The sequence below is a fragment of the Schistocerca americana genome, chromosome 2, assembly GCF_021461395.2.
Source record: "Schistocerca americana isolate TAMUIC-IGC-003095 chromosome 2, iqSchAmer2.1, whole genome shotgun sequence".
Lineage (NCBI taxonomy): Eukaryota > Metazoa > Arthropoda > Insecta > Orthoptera > Acrididae > Schistocerca > Schistocerca americana.
The window spans coordinates 928556577-928566317 of NC_060120.1; the positions used below are offsets into that span (position 1 = coordinate 928556577).

Here is a 9741-nt window from a genome sequence, read left to right on the forward strand (position 1 = left end):
AGTGGCTTCGTGGGACATGCGCCACAGTCGAATCTCACCATCAGCTCTTACGAACTGAAATCGGGGCTCATTCGACAAGGTCGCAATTTTCCAGTCATCTAGGGTCCACGAGCGTAGGAGAGGCGCCGCAGACGATGTCGTGCTGTTAGAAAGAGCACTCACGTCGGTCGCCACAGCCCATTAACAACAAATTTCGCCGTACTATCCTAACGTATATGTCTGTCGTATGTCCGTCCCACATTGTTTTCTGCGGTTATTTCAAGCAGTGTTGCTTGTCTGTTAGCACTGACAACTCTACACAAACGCCGCTGTTTTCGGTCGTTAAGTGATGCAGTCGCCCATTGTATTGTCCGTGATGAGAGGAAATGCATGAAATTTACCATTCTCGGGGTACTGTTGACACTTTGGATCTCGCAATATCGAATTCCCAAACGAATTCTGAAATGGACCGTCCCATGCGTCTAGCTCCATGTTCAAAGTCTATTAATTCCCATCGTGCGGCCACAATCAGATGGGACAATTTTTCACCTGAATCACATGAATACAGATGGGAGCCCCGCCGGTGCACAGCCCTTTTCTACCGTGTGTTCGCGCTACTACCGCCATCTGTCTATATGCATTTTGCTATCCAGTGACTTTTGTCGACTGAGAGTAGTTTTGGTATGTTACCCAGCGCTTAAATACGTAGAACTATTAATACTTACAAACGCTGCTAAAAACACGACCTCACACGTTCGTAAATGTAGTATTGATTTGCATTTGAATAATGGGACCAGCTGCATTTTTTTCTTTTGAATGTCACAGCTGGTCCCAGAGACAAGTTTCCAGTGGCTATATGGATATCGTGTGCACCTCCACAAGGGCGGTGGTGGTGTAACGGTCAGCATGGTTGCTTCCCAAGCAGTTGATCCGGGTTCGATTCCCGGCCACCGCACGATAGGTACATTTTGCCGGCACGGTAGCTCAGCGTCCTCGGTCAGAGGGTTAGCTACCCTCTGCAATAAAAAGACTGAGTGAACCGATCAACAAAGAACCTGAATGGGTGTCATCGGACGTCCGCCCCGAGCAAATTCAACGAGCAACATAAAACAAAATGTCAAAAAATAAAATAAAATAAATAGGTCGGTGGTCAGCTTAGATGGCTGCCATGTGGAGGACCCGGGTTCGATTACTGGAACTGCCAAGGATTTTTGCTTAATGGAAGGACTGGTACAGTATGCCCTCAGCCTCGTGATGACAGTTGAGGACCTACTTGACCGAGTAGTAGCGGCTCCAGCACCTGGAAAGTATGAAAAACTTCTGGGAGAGCTGTGTGCTGACCACATGCCCTTCCATACTACATTCACATAACGAAAAAAGGGAGAAGATGACACCGCGGGCGGTAGACATCCCTTGGGCTTTCATAGCCTGGCGAGGAGCCCGCTTTTTTATTTGTGTATATCAACCATCACGGGGGCACACACACACACACACACACACACACACACACACACACACACACACACACACACCGATTCTATGTTTCGTACAAATAGACGCATAGCCAGGCTCGGTTCGATGGCATTTTTTCACACAAGTAACTTTTCGTTTGGCCTCTCCCCCCCCCCTCCCCCCTATTTATCAGAAACTTTACTCAATGGAAAAAGAGTCGTCAAAATAAGCGAACACGTGTCTCCGTTTATTCGTGGACACTCGACCATTCCTGAGAAAACGACGGCCTAAGTTTTCGAAGTAATTTAGATGCCACATAATGTCAGCTGAAATGGTGACGCAGTCTCTCACTTCTGGGCCCCGTGTTAGCAACCAGATTATTCGTTTTTATTTCCTTTTTTTCATTTATTGAACCGTGGTTGTAGAAGGCTCCTACGAGTAAGTTTCTTATCAAGGTAGGAGTCACAAAGACGTTATATTAATTGTAATTAATTGTAAAGTTACAATCGGGTTTCACAATGTGTGTCACAGATTTATTATATAACTTACGTGTGTTAGTATTTTTAAGGCTTACAACGCTTTTAAATTCTGGTATTATTATATCTCATTCTTACATCAATTCTTATGTTTCATTCTTCTGGATGAATTGGTGCATTTCTTTGTGTTACACCGATCGTAGAAACATTCGAAACAGAGAAGTTCTGAACATCACGACATCGCCCGAAGGCAACTTTGCCACGGTGACATTTCTTTGTGTGAGCCGCACTCAGGAAAACGTTGCTGAAGGTTTCACACGTTGGCAATAACTTCGCGGCAGACAACACATAACGGATCATTTTACCGCAAACGTCCACTTGTAACTGATAAAGAATCAAGATACACTATAGGAATTAAACCAGAAACAAGTTCAAATAGTATTCTAGTTCGTTCATTGGTTCTTTTCCTTTTTTAAAATTTATTCACCAGATACGCAGTTAGCAGGAGGATAAGGACGACGACAGTTCAGTACCAAGAGGTATACATTCGTGTACACTACTGGCCATTAAAATTTCTACACCAAGAAGAAATGCAGATGATAAACGGGTATTCATTGGACAAATATATTATACTCGAACTGATATGTGATTAAATTTTCACGCAGTTTGGGTGCATAGACCCTGAGAAACCAGTACGCAGAACAACCACCTCTGGCCGTGATAACAGCCTTGATACGCCTGGGCATTGAGTCAAACAGAGCTTGGATGGTGTGTACAGGTACAGCTTCCCATGCAGCTTCAACACGATACCACAATTCATCAAGAGTAGTGACTGGCGTATCGTGACGAGCCAGTAGCTCGGCCGCTATTGACCAGACGTTTTCAGTTGGTGAGAGATCTGGAGAATGTGCTGGGCAGGGCAGAAGTCGGCCATTTTCTGTATCCAGAAAGGCCCGTACAGGATGTGCAACATGCGGTCGTGCATTATCAAATGGTTCAAATGGCTATGGGACTTAACTTCTGAGGTCATCAGTCCCCTAGAACTTAGAACTACTTAAACCTAACTAACCTAAGCACATCACACACATCCATGCCCGAGGCAGGATTCGAACCTGCGACCGTAGCGGTCACGCGGTTCTAGTCTGTAGCGCCTAGAACCGCTCGAGCACTCCGACCGGTCATGCATTATCCTGCTGAAATGTAGGGTTTCTCAGGGATCGAATGAAGGGTAGAGCCACGGGTCGTAACACATCTGAAATGTAACGTCCGCTGTTCAGAGCACCGTCAATGCGAACAAGAGGTGACCGAGACGGGTAACCAATGGCACACCATATCATCACACCGGGTGATACGCCAGTATGGCGATGACGAATACGCGCTTCCAATGTGCGTTCACCGCGATGTCGCCAAACACGGATGCGACTATCATGATGCTGTAAACAGAACCTGGATTCATCCGAAAAAATGACGTTTTGCCATTCGTGCACCCAGGTTCGTCGTTGAGTGAACCATGGCAGGCGCTCCTGTCTGTGATGCAGCGTCAAAAGTAACCGCAGCCATGGTCGTCGAACTGTTCTTGCAGATAGTTGTTGTCTTGCAAACGTCCCCATCTGTTGACTCAGGGATCGAGACGTTGCTGCACGATCCGTTACAGCCATGCTGATAAGATGCCTGTCATCTCGACTGCTAGTGATACGAGGCCGTTGGGATCCAGCACGGTGTTGCGTATTACCCTCCTGAACCCGCCGATTCCATATTCTGCTAGCAGTCATTGGATCTCGTCCAACGCGAGCGGCAATGTCGCGATACGACCTTTATCAAAGTCGGAAACGTGATGGTACGCATTTCTCCTCCTTACACGAGGCATCAAAACAACATTTCATCAGGCAACGCTTGTCAACTGCTGTTTGTGTATGAGAAATCGGTTGGATACTTTCCTCATGTCAGCACGTTGTAGGTGTCGCCACCGGCGCCAACCTTGTGTGAATGCTCTGAGAAGCTAATCATTTGCATGTCACAGCATCTTCTTCCTGTCGGCTAAATTTTGCGTCTGTAGCACGTCATCTTCGTGGTGTAGCAATTTTAATGGCCGGTTGTGTAATAATCTTCTACGGACATTGGTACATAAATGAAAAAATAAAAAATAAAAACGAGTTTCGAAAGCAGGGCCCAAATGTGTGAAGCCGCTACTCAAGCCAATGTGCCACCGTTTCGGTTGAGCTAGTTACTCACTAAAAGGCGCATAAAGTTCCTCGAAAACTTTTACCGTCGTTTTCTTAGAAACGGTCGAGTACCCGCGGATAAACTTACTTTGACCCCTCTTCTTCCCAGTTAAGTTCCTGGGAAGTCGCATTATGGCACTCGCCACGTTCTCCTCGTCAATAAGTAAATGTGTTAACAAATCAGAGCGCATCATTCTATTACTGTGAAACAGCTGACCTTCAACGTCAGCGCTGATGCGTTGTTTCTTCAACAGCATGCACACTTAAATCAGCCCACAAATATTTATAACAAAAAATGACAATTCCATCTCGTGTGAAACCAGCTTCGTATGCGAAAAGTTATCCTTGTTGTGAAAAGTGGGTCTTCACCATATCTTTGCAAATGACTGGAAGAACTACGTTACGCCAATCTGATCGTGCAGGCGGTGGGCACAGGTACAGCAACTGTTCACCGGGATCACTCAGACAAGAGGATAGCTGACCCTGATATGTGGTAAAATTCTACACACTAGATCCACGATCTTGTTCAGTCGCTGAAACACACACTCCTCCACAACAGGAGTACGAGGACTGCCACAATCCGCCCTTATTCTAACTTCGGAGTCAGAATCACTGGAAAAGATGGCTGAATAGTCTGGCACAGGGCACCCGATGTTTTGGATATTTTTCAGCAAACTGAACACTGGATCGACGGTTGCTGTAATCTGTTAAACCATAGCAGAAAATCACATCTGCGCGGAATAACAGGCTTCCATCAAGCTGGTAAGTGCAAAGACAAAACTACAATGTAAGAGCGTTTCACAAACTTTTCGAAAGTCGGGTTCCATTAGGACCAATGTGTGCGCTGCACTTGCTCAGAACTGTGAATAGACGATACTGTAACAACACTAACAGGGGTTTACAGCATGTTGTATCTATGCACAACAGGAGAGGAATTTGTTCTCGTTTGTTAGAGCTGTACAAACGATACTCTCCTTCTAGATGTCCCGATACACTGCAGCGTTCGATTCAGTATCGAACTTATTCGATTAATCACTTGACATTTGACGCGCTTCGCGAGAGTACAAGGGATACGCAAGAAACGGCAAACTAGCCACAGCAATAAGCTATAACTCTGCTTAAAATTATACAATTTCGTAAAACATTGGAGGACCAAGCATTAAATTGCTGCTCAAACTCCCATTGTGTTTAAACAAATTTACGATATTTCTCGTACAGTACCACTAACTGTCGATATATAAACATTTATGCTGATTTTAATAAGGAAATCAGACGTGGACGAAAATGTTGTCGTAAAAAGTATCACTTGACTGAATCCACTGCCATATTTTTTTTTCGAAAGACGGTAATGGTTTACCAAACAAGTTGCAAGAGAGCAATTGTTCCAAATGAGCGGTTCAGTCGCTGTTGACATATTGGAATAAGAGGTAAAAACATTAGCAGATTTTAATTAGTTTGAAAACAAGACGACAACATTCAGATGAAACAGTCAAGAATTAAATGCCGAACAAAAGAAATCTGTAGTATTAAAGTGACTGTAATTTTTATCGCGAGAATGAATTACAACGGAAAGATCCGTCTTGTTGATAATACCGCCAGACGTCACCAGATTGCGGGACGAGCGAAAGCTCGAGAATAGGAATAGAATCATGATTACTATCTTTTATTTATTTACTATTTTCCATTGTTTTTTGCATGACCTTCACCCTAGAAGATATATCAGTCCGTGTTTCAGAGTTATTTTTGTTATTAAAATCCATAGTTCATTAAAAAATGCCAAGACCGATCGTTGGGAAAGTACAACAAAAATCGCTAGATTGCAGGCCGATCAAAATATCGAACAAAACCCGGAATTTCCCGAACTGCGACGAAAACTGCTCGAACAGTTCGAGTTGTGTTCAAACATAGCCCTGCTCATTTGCTTACTGTGTTTTGTAAGTCATCCATAATGCCAAAATAAAAGAGATGTCCTCGAAAGTAGCGACGACGAACAAGTCCTCATAGCTCTTAAGGCAAGCATTTTAGAGCTCATGTCCACTGGACATTTTTGTCTTGTTTTGATGCTTACTACCACCTCTCAAAATATGGAATACTTTATTTTTAACACCCTGTGTATCTGCTCCAGTAATTGTCCTTTTTATGTGAGCCCTTTACCGTTAGTGTAACTTCGTAGAGATTTCGAGAGCACATTAGTGAGAAGTCAGTTGTCGCATCATACGCAGTGCGTCTACCTCGAACGTGGTGCGGAGACCTGGTTTTAACCAGTGTTTGATCACGCTCCCAAAGTGCATCGACGTTTCGACCGCTAGCTCAGCACGTACGATGTCGAGATGGCACGGCGGCGTGCCGTTTTTACGCCAGCCCCTACGCGGCGATAGCGCAGGACGGTGGGGTGTACGTGAGGCCCGGCCTCAATGGCCGCCAGTGTGTGACGTCACGGAACACATCAGAGATAACATTTTACGGCCGGCGCGACGGCGGCAACTTTAATGCTCGGCCTACTTCCAGCGTCGTCGAGAGAGGCTGCGCTGGTAGTGCCGCTATTTGAAAAACAATGTTACGAGCAAGAAGTACTTGTTTTTTCGAGTAGATAGGAGTGATAATCCTATATAATTCCGAGCACTGATTTTCTCTCTTATGTTTGTGTTAGTAACCACCTTCGACAGAGTTACAAAAATATTTTCTACCTCCTGCGTAGCAAAAACCGAGGTAGTTTCTCAGCAGAGGCTGAAAGCAAAATACGGCTCGTGAAAAATGCTTGCAAATTCCAGTACCCTTAAGACGAAAGAAAAGAACAAATGAAGAAAACATCTTGCGAAGCTCATAAAGAATCCATTGTACCGTTAATTACTGGCCTCACATGACACCTTGATTATCTGAAACCATAAGTTTGTAAATAATATTTATTTCAACCTTTTATACAATAAAATTTAAAGGTTGCAATCACTGTGAAGCAAGACTTATCCAACCAAATTCCATTCTTTAATTACTCCATAGTCCAGATTTTATGGCTTCGGGACGTGTTCCGGTTAAGGCATTTACAAAACTGATATGCGGATGTGGAATTCTAGCTCTCCCTGAAATTCCCTCTTTGTAGAGCTCCCTTGGTGTCGTTTTGCTGCTGACAGGATTCGTGAGTATGACATTCATTTCTGCAGTGACTATTGCAGCTGTCTGCATAACGATCAATGAACGCACACTTTCGTCCGCGTTCGTTAGCGGATGATATTTTTCCGTTTTCCCTGTATGTGGCACAGATCTTCGATACAGTGCCTCATGAAACACCAAACACTGCGGTTGCCTTTGTTACAGAAGCACCCAACACACAGGCACCAACTATTTCCCCATGTTCGAATTCGCTTAGCTCCAACATGTTGCATACACAAGTACACGGAACATTGTTCGGACTACGACTGAGACTTGAAATGTATTGAGGACATCGAATGGATACCATATGTGGTCAAATACAATAATGCTTTTGTGATTTTGTGTTCAAGCATGTATTTCTGCCGGTGTTTCCATACTTGTGTTGGCACTGTGCAGCTATCAAAAAAATGCGTGTTCTTACTTTCCCCCATCCAACGTACTATTAACGAAATAAGGCGAATTATTACTGTTCGATTATGACGCTCCATACATTCGACCTCATCGGTTGAACACCTGTCGAAGCCACTGACGGGTTTTCGTTGACCAGTAGGGAAATACGGAAGCGTCCGATCTAACCCGTCGGCTTTGACCCATGACGTCACAAATATAGCGGAAACGACAATTCCAATATGGCGGATATAGAAACGTTGCATACGTATCACAAAGACGAAAACACATAGAAAAACAACACACACAAAGGTTTCACAAGAACAATCTGCTAACATTGATAGCAAACAAAGATAATAATAAACAAGTGGTACTCAAGGCCAGGCAGGGGGGGGGGGGGCTGCGCCCCCCCCCTGACCCCCCCCCCCCCCGCCAAAAAAAAACTCCCAACCTAACCTCGTATTCAGGGCTACGCTACAGATCAATGTGTAGGTCAATCAAAAGATAAAAAAAAGAAACAAATAAAAAAAAAGAAAAAAGCAATATTGATTCATTAGACATAACGAGTAGCGACAAAACTCCGCGCCGTAATGACGTCACAACACCCTTACGTCACGGGTCAAAGCCGACGCGTGAGATCGGATGTTTCTGTTGACCCACCAGTAGTACACGTTTCTCAAATTTACAGTCCCTTGATTTGTGAAATAGGCCTCACCAATAAATAATACTTTCTCCAGAAAATTATCATCTTACCGCAGAACCCACTGACAATACTCAACACGGTTTTGAAAATCACTGCCACATAGCATGCTGTAGACAAATATGGAATGGGTGACATTTATGTCTATGAAGAATACGCAAAACGCTTTTTTGGTTGATGCCGTCTTCTCTTTGAATGTGACGGTAAGCAGCATGAAGATTGACTACAGTGGCTGCAAGAACCACTGCTTCTGTAGATTTTTTGTTAGCGGCCTTCCTTCGTATACTTTTTCTTGGGGCAAAACTTCCTGTCTCGCAAAGTCTTTTCATGATACTGTCCAACGTAGCACTATTTCGACAGTGTCTACATGCAAATCGTTCTAGAAACCTCTCTGGTGCCCTTGATAAATTTTGGTGACTTTAGCCATCAATTAAGAAAATGTCAAACAGTTCTTCATTAGCGAGTGTTCTTGTATTCCAGCTAATGGTTTATGCAACACCAACGAATCGACTATGCACAACTATTACAAGAAACACACCGTAAATGAATTACAGCATTGCTCATTACAAACCTAATCTACGTACATAGCGGTTCCACTGAGTTACGTTAAACCGTGTGAAGAGTAACCTACAAATAGGGACGATTCTCTTGCTTCGAAAAAACAGGTTGCCGTTGAGAGCAGCATCAACAACACGTAACTCTTGGCTGGTGGGACGAGGTTCCTTGGAGAGTGACAGACTTGTCGGTGGTGGGCCACTCAGCGGCGGCAAAAACAGCACAAAAGTCGCTATATTAAATGTATTTTTACTCTACGATTAACTGCTAGATCTACAAAAGGGTCACATCACGGAAGTTTTTCTCATCGACGTAGCACAGTTTCATTAAAAAATATAACTAAGTTGATGCCTTTATCTTATTTCCTAATGAGGCTGCAAGAACGTACTACTGTTTGTTTCAAGAGACCGTAATCACTGTTTGTCTAGGCACAAAAACCTACAAATGTAATTTTGTGTAGCAAGTGCAGGCATTCTCTACACAGGAAGTGACTATTAAAACTAAACTTTTGAAAACAGCCACAAGTCGCAGGTTTTTATTTTTATTAATCGGTTTCGCTCTTCAAATGAACAAGAGGATCATCAGAATACACAGTTTAAAGCTAGCTGACATCACTAAAAATTGCGTATAAAGTTGGTTGACGGCATCAAAGATTAAGGAGGATGTACTACTTACAAGGGAACCTCCCCATCGGACCCCCCTCAGTTTTAGTTATAAGTTGGCACAGTGGATAGGCCTTGAAAAACTGAACACAGATCAATCGAGAAAACAGGAAGAAGTTGTGTGGAACTATGAAAAAAATAAGCAAAATACACAAACTGAG

The 9741-nt window shown here is 43.7% G+C and overlaps 1 non-coding gene across 1 annotated transcript; it reads left to right on the forward strand.

Annotated features, from left to right (window-relative positions):
- Positions 1–862: 862 nt before the first annotated feature.
- Trnag-ccc lies at positions 863–934 on the forward strand. The gene has a single exon. It is a non-coding gene; the product is annotated as a tRNA-Gly (tRNA).
- Positions 935–9741: the final 8807 nt, after the last annotated feature.